The sequence below is a fragment of the Megalobrama amblycephala genome, linkage group LG15 (assembly GCF_018812025.1).
Source record: "Megalobrama amblycephala isolate DHTTF-2021 linkage group LG15, ASM1881202v1, whole genome shotgun sequence".
Taxonomy (NCBI): domain Eukaryota; kingdom Metazoa; phylum Chordata; class Actinopteri; order Cypriniformes; family Xenocyprididae; genus Megalobrama; species Megalobrama amblycephala.
The window spans coordinates 6,074,450-6,084,366 of record NC_063058.1 but is presented as its reverse complement, the minus strand read 5'-3'; positions in this window follow the sequence as shown (position 1 = coordinate 6,084,366).

The following is a 9,917-nucleotide window of genomic DNA, read 5'->3' as shown; positions in this document are numbered from 1 at the left end:
CACAAAGCAAGGTCCATAAAGACATGGATGAGCGAGTTTGGTGTGGAGGAACTTGACTGGCCTGCACAGAGTCCTGAACTCACTGTGGGATGAATTAGAGCGGAGACTGTGAGCTAGGCCTCCTCATCCAACATCACTGCCTGACTTCAAAAATGCGCTTCTAGACGAATGGTCAAAAATTCCCATAAACAAACTACTAAACCTTGTGGAAAGCCTTCCCAGAAGAGTTGAAGCTGTTATAGCTGCAAAGGGTGGACAAACTCCATATTAAATCCTATGGATTAAGAATGGGATGTCATTAAAGTTCATGTACATGTAAAGGCAGGCGTCCCAAAGCTTTTGAAATATAGTGTATATATCTGATGTGTAGATGCTACTTTAGCAGGAAAAGGAGTGTGTGTGGTCTTTGTGTGTGTGTGTGTGTGTGTGTGTGTGTGTGTGTGTGTGTGTGTGTGTGTGTGTGTGTGTGTGTGTGTGTGTGTGTGTGTTTGCTCTATTGTTTTGGGGATTTGAATAGCAGTCTCATGACAATTTGTAACTATTTTAAATTCATAATGAACTCTTATGATCTAATTCTTTCATATGTTTTTGTATGATGTGCTCATGCCTTGTGAGGGTTTAGAGGTGCAAGTCTGTGATTTGTGATTGTCAGTGAAATCAGATTATCATTCATAGAATAGTTTTCTTAACTCGCCAAAACCTTTTTTTAATTATTTTTTAATTATTTTAGACTGTACAAAATGGTTCCTTACTTATGTTTCATCTTTTTAAGCATTTTTGGTCATGATAAATTTAACTAGTTTTATTGTTTGAAGAATTATGCATTTCAGTTTTTTTTTTTTCACTTACCAAAAAAACAGGAAATTTTTAGTTTTTTTCCCTATCTTTATTTATAGCGCTTTATACAACACAGATTGTTTCAAAGCATCTTTAGAATTCAAACAGAATTAAATTCTGCAATGAAGCTGCTCTAAATAAGATAATAGTAAACAGTCATTATTCAGTTGAAATCAGCTTTGGTGCTTAATGCAGTAAAATAAAGTAAGTAATTAGTTGTGTAACTGTGTAATTTATCTCTGCTACCACAGAGAATCATGGGAAATGTAGTCTGGAAAACCTGTCACCTCAAAAAGCTAAATAAACAGAATTTTCTGGCAAGTTTCATTACAACAATACAACAACAACAACAACAAAAAAAAAAAATAATCATACAAACAAAATTGTACTGTCAACATGTTTTTTGATGTAAAGTTGCAACTTCGTCATCCAAGTTTTTTCTTTCATTGCAAAGCAATGCAAAACAATGTTTTGACATGATGTCAAGAGTTTCAACATGTATTGATCAATCATTTACAATGAGACTAGAAACATGTATGTAACGTGTATTTAAATAAAAATAAGGAAATTTTGATGTCATTTAAGATTCCTATGGTAGCTAAGTGTAAATGAAAGTCAGTCACACTAGTTTAGTCTGAAGCACTATAAAAATGTAAGGATTTCTCAAACACTGACTAGTCGCACACATGCCGGGTCAGCAGTAGCCATGGGCACTTTAAAATGCTTTATTAACATATATAGAGGCAAATATCGTCTGTGAAGTAGAGGAGATCAGGTGTGCTGCGTATGATATGAGCCTGCAATGACAAGGCTTGATATTTATTCAGACAGGCAGGAGTCCCATCAGCCCCTGCAGCCAGGATCATCCACACATATATTACTGTCAATGCCAGGTACAACTTGAAAACTACAAGCACCTTTTGTCACTTGAAAACCTGGACTGTCCCTCCTGGGCATGTTGATATGAGTCTCAGTTCTTATTGATAAAGCATGATGGTTCACATGCATATTTTTTTGAGGTTTTCTTGAACTCTAGAAGTCATATCAGGTAAAATTTGTTGAGTTTTATTGTAGGATGCAGCTGATGGCCTGCAACAATTGGTGTTGTTGACCAAGACAACACAAAATATGCATTTCCCCGAGTTGAGATGTCTTGTTAAAATTGCCTGCCAAATTTTATTATCAGGAGATATGTGGTCATAATTCTGAGATATGTCTGGGAGGAAGCACATTATCTCTATAGAGATGCATTGTCTTTGTCCTTGACCCCAGACTAAGGCAAAAACGTAACAATAGGCCTTAGACAACATATTTAATTTGATTTGAATATAACAGTATGTGAGTGATAGACGTACAGTCCATTGAATATGTGCTGTTGTGTACTAATCTCCAGCTAACAAAACATTGAATATATGTATTTCAAAAAAATATTTAATGGATAAAAAAAAATTGGAAAACATTGGTTGTGAAAATTAGATTTAATCTAGAAATATTAAAGGAATACCTCAGTCAAAAATGATTTTGTGATAATTTTGTGAAAATTTTGGACCCCATTGACTGTATAGGGAAATATATATCCCCTCAAATGGCCAATTGAACATGTGTATCAACATCTAACTCCTTTAATCCTTTCCTCCTCCATGTCATGCCTGTCAAGAAGCACTCAAACATCATCATTTCATTGACAGATATGCCCTGGTGCAATTTGCCCCCTCCCAGCATCATGTCACCTCCTGTGCTGCGACTGTTTGGTGTTTTGTGATGCTAATGTGGCCTGTGTTGGAGAGGCGCTGACCTGAGGTGATTATGACGCTGATGTGTGTGGATAAAGCAGGAGAGAAGAGTTTTGCTGTCCACAGCGCTCACATATGAATGCATACAAGAACTCTTAAAGCCCTTTCACATGATGCATTGAGGCGTCTCTTAAAGTGTTGGTTCAGCCGAAAATGAAAATTCTGTCATTAGTAATTACTCACCCTCATGTCGTTCCACACCCGTAAGACCTTTGTTCATCTTCGGAATACAAATTAAGATATTTTTGATGAAATCTGATGGCTCAGTGAGGCCTACATTACCAGCAAGACAATTAACACTTTCAATGCCCAGAAAGCTACTGAAGACATATTTAAAACAGTTCAAACAGACTACAGTGGTTCAACCTTAATGTTATGAAGCGACGAGAATACTTTTTGTGCACCAAAAAAATAAAAAAATAACGACTTTATTCAACAATATTTAGTAATGGGTGATTTCAAAACCATGCTTCATGAAGCTTCGAAGCTTTACAAATCTTTTGTTCCGAATCAGTGGTTCAGAGCGTGTATCAAACTGTCAAAGTCACGCCCCCAGTGGTGAACCATTGAAATTTCGAAACACTTGTTTTGACCCGTTTACTGAAATATGGCAGATGGAGCAATAATAACTGACATGATCCATGATATCATGATATTTTTAGTGCTATTTGTAAAAACTGTCTTTCTAAATGTTTCGTTAACAACATGTACTGTTAAATGTGGTTAACGTTACCATTGTTTCTTACTGTATTCACGGAGACAAGAGCCGTCACTATTTTCATTTTTAAACACTTGCAGTCTCTATAATTCATAAACACAACTTCATTCTTTATAAATCTCTCCAACAGTGTAGCATTAGCCGTTAGCCACGGAGCACAGCCTTAAACTCATTCAGAATCAATGTAAACATCCAAATAAATACAATACTCACATAATCCGATGTATACATGCAGCATGCATGACGAACACTTTGTAAAGATCCATTTTGAGGGTTATATTAGCTGTGTGAACTTTGTTTATGCTGTTCAAGGCAAGCACGAGCTCCATGGGCGGAGAGCACAAGAATTTAAAGGGGCCGCAGCATGAATCGGCGCATTTCTAATTATGCCTCAAAATAGGCAGTTAAAAAATTAATTTAAAAAAATCTATGGGGTATTTTGAGCTGAAACTTCACAGACACATTCAGGGGACACCTTAGACTTATATTACATCTTGTAAAAAAACGTTCGATGGCACCTTTTAAGCCATTTGAAGCTGCACTGAAACTGTAATTTTGACCTTCAATTGCCTGGAGGCCATTGAAGTCCACTATAAGTAGAATAATCCTGGAATGTTTTCGTCAAAAACCTTAATTTCTTTTCGACTGAAGAAAGAAGGACATGGACATCTTGGATGACATGGGGGTGAGTAAAATATCAGGAAAATTTTATTTGAAAGTGAACTAATCCTTTAAACATTTACTTGTCACACACATTTTGCATTTTGGACATGGTAATGGAAGCATTTTAATTATTTAGTAATGTAAATTAAGTGTTAATAAATTAAAATGAAAACAAATATGATTTATTTTACTTTGACAGACAAAACAGCATAGCTACACTAAACAAGACCAGCTATAAGAGTACCTAAATGACCTCATAGCAATGACACTTGGACAAGGGCAGCTAATTACAGGAATACAGACACAAACAGGCATGAGGACATTCATCACCACAATACATCCACTCTCTCTGCATTATATCACGCTTTATTAGTCCATGGATGCACTGGCATTTACAAATGACTGCTGCCTATGGAAAACAGCACATTTGCCTATATTGCTGCATACATTTCTGGGGTTTGATTCAGTGTCAAGGAGAACTGCTCTCCATAGCTGTCGTATTTGTGGAGATTAGTCAGATAAGCACTATTTTATTCAGTTCACTGCTCTTTGACACAGCTATGAACACACATCATAGATCTTGAATGAGGCTGGTGTATGAAAACATTTTAACCTTATTTGGAATATCTTTGACAAATCGTTGAAGGTTAAAGGGGTAGTTTCAATAAAGAAGATTGTTTTAAATATTGTTTTAAAAATCTTTTGACTTACAGTTTGTAGACAAACATTTGACATTTTTCAAAATATCTTCTTTTGTGTTCAGCAGAAGAAAGAAAGTCATACAGGTTTGGGAATGACATGAGGGTGAGCAAATGATTTTTTTCATTTTTGGGTGAACTAACACTTTAATATCCCAAATTGAGTTCACTCTGGGATTGTACGAGTCACATTTTGTTATTGGAATTCATGGCAAAAGTGTCAGTCAATACATTCCATTTCTATAAATAAATTAATATTTTGTGGTGCTTTGATGCAAAGCTTATTAATATTCCTCATACTTTTCATATTTTCTGGATTTCATTATAACATAGAGACTTGGGGTGGACTATTTTAAGCAACCACCTACAAAACTAGCCATAACACCCTAGCAACCACCTAGAGCAACCTAGAAACCACACAGCAATGTGACCCAGCCGTATTTTGGTACCAGAATATCATGGTAGACATGTGAGTGGGCACTTTTGACTTTTGGTTACATTATAGCAACAGTCACAACACCCTAGCAACCAGTTACAGTGCCTACCAACACCTTAAAATGAAAATTGTCATCATTTACTCACCATCATGTCGTTCCAAATCCATCAGACTTTTGTTCATCTTCAGAACACGAATGATGATATTTTTTATGAGCTTCTGTTTGGAAGACTATACAATTTCTTCAAAAGACCTGGATTAAAATGCTTGATTCATGTGGATATATTTTACGATCTTTTTATGAATGTTTTGGGTGAACAAATTTTCAATAGAGAGATAGAAATCTCTCATGGTTTATTAAAAATATCTTAATTTCTGTCATGACAACTCTCAGAGTGTTTGGCATGGTAATGGATATGACAGTGTTGATATGTGATATACCAATGGCAGAATAAATCTGCTACACTGCTGCTGTACAGGACTTGCTACTGCCAATACATATAGGCCTACGACATTCTGTTGTGAGCAAGTAAGACATGCTGCTGCTGTACAATATAGGATACATGTAGATCTATACAGGTGGAGCTGGGGAAGGTGGAGGGTTTCTGAAAGTGTGCTGCCCCTGCTACAGCAAATGCTGACTAAGTATTTGAAGGTTGAGCAGCGAGCTCATTGGCTACTGATACAGCAGGAACCAATCAACTGTGCCTTATGGAGAATGATGTGATTGTAAGCAGACTGAGTTAAAGGGATAGTTCACCCAAAAATGAAAATTACCCCATGATTAACTCACCCTCAAGCCATCCTAGGTGTATATGACTATCTTCTTTCAGACGAATACAATCAGAGTTATATTATATAATGTCCTGGCTCTTCTAAGCTTTGTAATGGCAGTGAATAGAGGATTTTGAAGTCCAAAAAATCGTATCTATCCATCATAAAAGATAACCACATAGCTCCGAGGGGTTAATAAAGGCCTTCTGAGATGAAGCGTTGCGTTGTGGAAGAAAAATATTAATATTTAAAACTTTAAAAACTAAAATAATTAGCTTCCGACAGATGGCCGTATGCATCGGTTTACAGCGAAAGAGCGAACTCTGACCTGAAACATGACGCACTGACGAATTTGGAAGCACAGAGAATAGAGCAAAACAAAACAGAATCTGTGAACCTATGAATTATTAGTCTAAAACGAGAAATTTTACAGAGAAATGCCGGAGGATTTCGATATAAGAGAAGATGAGCTTGAGTTTCACAGCCCTATTTGTTTGAACCGCAGTCCTGCCAACATGTACGCATTTTGCGTAGCGGGTACGCATTTTGACCTCAAAGTACGCTGGTACGATTTTTCACTCTAAACTATGCAAAAACCTGGCTCTGTCCACGTGTAGTAAAAAGTTCGGCCAATCATAGTGCTGGGTTCATTTCCCCAAATAGCACGAGGGGATGATTGACAAATGCGTACGGCCTATCAATAAAAAGAGACTGCAAATCGACAGCAACACAAAATCCCACTCGATCTCCTTCCTTCCACTCCCGCCGTCTCAGTGACTGAATTCTCAAGCGAGGACAGTACAGCAGTCACACACTTTTAACTCCTTAAGGTAAACTGGTATAAAATGCTCAAGTAATATTGAACAACAAATCTAAATAAAATGGAAATCGCTATATGGCTTAGTGATTATGAAAGTGCTGTGATTTGTGAATGCTGACAAGCACGAGTCTGGGGAAACAGGTGTATGTATTTATTCTCAGTGTTGCGAAACGTATGGCCTACATGTGTTGCATTACTGTGTTAATAATAACTAAAGTACCTAATTATGTTACATAGCCTCCTTATTTTGTATGAAAACTAGCACATTAGTTACTTATGCATAGGCTACCGTTGTCTCAGTGCTGCGCGAGCTGTCTCTCATACATAAAAGCGCGCGCACAGAGAGGGAAGATCATTGTAAAATGAAAATTGATGTTCTAGGTTTAAAATTCGTTCTTGCTTGTGTTATTTTTCTGTCAGAAAGCATTTTGAATTAATGATTCGTTAAATGACGGGCACTTTAGCTAACACAACCCCTCGTTATCGGACTAACTTCTACTTGATATTCTTGAATAAGCGATTAGTTTTGCTCTTATTGGTCCTTTCTATCCATTGTCAACTGTTTTCTATAAATATGTTTGTATTGGCTAACGTTTATTCAGCGAATGTTTGTCTTGTTTATAATGTGCAATGATCAAATGCAAGGACAGCACGTTACAAATAGAAACCCTTTTTTTCTGTGGGATTTAGTATCATATTAGGATACTGGAATAATTAAGTATTTTAAATGAAATGTAAACTCAGTGTTTTTAGTGTTTTATAAGGGTTTTTTATTTTTATACTACACCCCCCCCCCCCCCATTATGTTACACAAATGCATCGCTTCACTTCAGAAGGCCTTTATTAACCCCCGTGTGTTTATCTTCTGATGGATGGATGTGGTTTTTTGGGCTTCAAAATCTCATCCTCTATTTACTGCCATTATAAAGCTTAGGAGAGCCATGACATTATTTAATATAACTCTGATCATATTCGTCTAAAATAAAAAAGTCATATATACCTGGGATGGCTTGAGAGTGAGTAAATCATGGGGTAATTTTCATTTTTCGGTGAACTATCCCTTTAAAGAACTTATTAGTCTGCGCCATCTAGAGTTTCATGACAGAAATTTGTATTTGTGATTTGTAGAGGAACAAAAGTCCTTTGAATTTGTAACAGCATGAGTGCAAGTAATTAAGAAAAATAAGAAAAATTTACTATAAAATTTAAATTTTTGGTTGAACTAAACCATTATGGATGGAATTCACTACATGGCATTTACCCATATTTCCCCGCAATATACAGTCTGCACATCAACACTATAGAGGACTAGTTGGAGTTGACAGATTCCACTAAATATTGTGTAGTGTATGACTGAAACAGACTATGATTTTTTCAGCTTCAGATTATGAATTCGTCCAGTGGAGGATATCAAACATGTTTGATGTTGTGAGCCGATTTTAGAACACATTTAGTTTTCATTTCTCATGCATCTTCTAGCAACAATGAACATTTGAGTTTGTTATAAAAGTCTGGTTGATTCGTTTAGTGTATGATTCCCAGTTTTTCTCTCTAAGCAAAGTTTTGCAAAGGTCACTCAAAATGTAGTAAAAGTCTACTAAATATTGAAACTACTGTATTGTTAATTTTAAATGAATAAAGCTGAAACTGGGAAATATAGAACTACATAAAGTAATAATGAAAGTAAATAATTAACTCCAACTTAATGTCATTAATATAATTTCATGAAATAAGCGAATGAAAATAAAATAGTTTTTTTTTTAAAGAGCTAAATGATAATGAACTAAAATCAATCAAAGGGTCAGCAAAGGTTCTCTACTACCATATTTGGGATACAATCCCCTCTGTGTGTGTCACAATCAAAAAATGGCAAACTCAGCTGTCCCGTGCGTGTTATTTTGTTATATAGCAGCGCTGACTGATCCCATGGTCATCAAAGAGTCCACACAGCGTTTATGATCAGATATGATCTGAGCCATACGGATGCCTCACACAATGCCATAATCACAGTGTTATCAATAGTCGGGTTTGGGCTGGATACCTTTAAGCCCTGCTGGAGATTTGGCCGTTGCTCTGTTATTGAATATTTCCATTGTCAGGCCAACAAAAGTGTGATGATCGCAGGCAAAATGCTTACACAGGAAATTCTTTCTTTGCATTGTAAACAGTGGTTGATGTCAGCAGTTTTGAACAGAAATATGTGATGATTGGAAAAGCGCTGTTTTGTTCCTCTGTGATGAGTTCTTAGAAAAAGCTGTCTGGCCCGTGGACAGTTCGATGGCTCTTGTGTCACTCTCTGTTTTTCATGTCACTCTCCTTCCTTTAACACATGGAAAAGAGTTACATATTTTTTGCAACCTAATTCAGAAGAATATGTTCTAAGAAAGATTCCATTACGTAGCAATGAAACTAACTTGTGTTTTGACTTCTAATCTAATGTCTGCCTGAAATTATTGTAACATTGCTGTCACAACACAATACAGTCCCTTTGACAAGTTGTTTGAGTAAAAATCTATTTACATAATAAATAAATGTAAATAAGTGTAGTATAAGGGTCATTGACGAATAAGGTTTTTAAAAGTGTAAAAAAAACATAATGGAGATATAATTAATTTTGAAGTTTTATTAAGTGTTAACAATGAGATTATGTGGGTTTTAAAATCAATTATCACTGCTTTTGTCATTTTTAACAAGATGGACAAAATTTGTAACCAAAAAAGTCATTTGGTTTAACCAAAATTTCGGTTTTACAGAATGACGATATTTTCAAACAATGCTAACAGGCTGACAATGCTAACGGATATCTTGCTAGCTAGCAATAAAAAGGACAATCAAACATTTTATATTTACAAATTTTTTAAATATTACAACATTTTCCATGTTTTATAGCGGTTGTACCAAATGACCTGATGTTTCGGGACATGCGTATGAACAAGTAAAAAAAACATGAATTTTTCAAATAGTTAAAAGAGAGTTGGTTACTTTGCTTCACAACGATGTGGTCCTTTGCAGTTGTCTGCTTAAGGTCACATCCTGTCACATGATATTGACCGCATGACTTGATCCAAAATGGTCCCTTTATATTGGTTACTCCGAATGACTTTGTTTCTTCTTATTTTTATTAAGCCCTTTGGACAACAAAAATGACCCGTCACGTCATTGACAATAAAATGTTTAT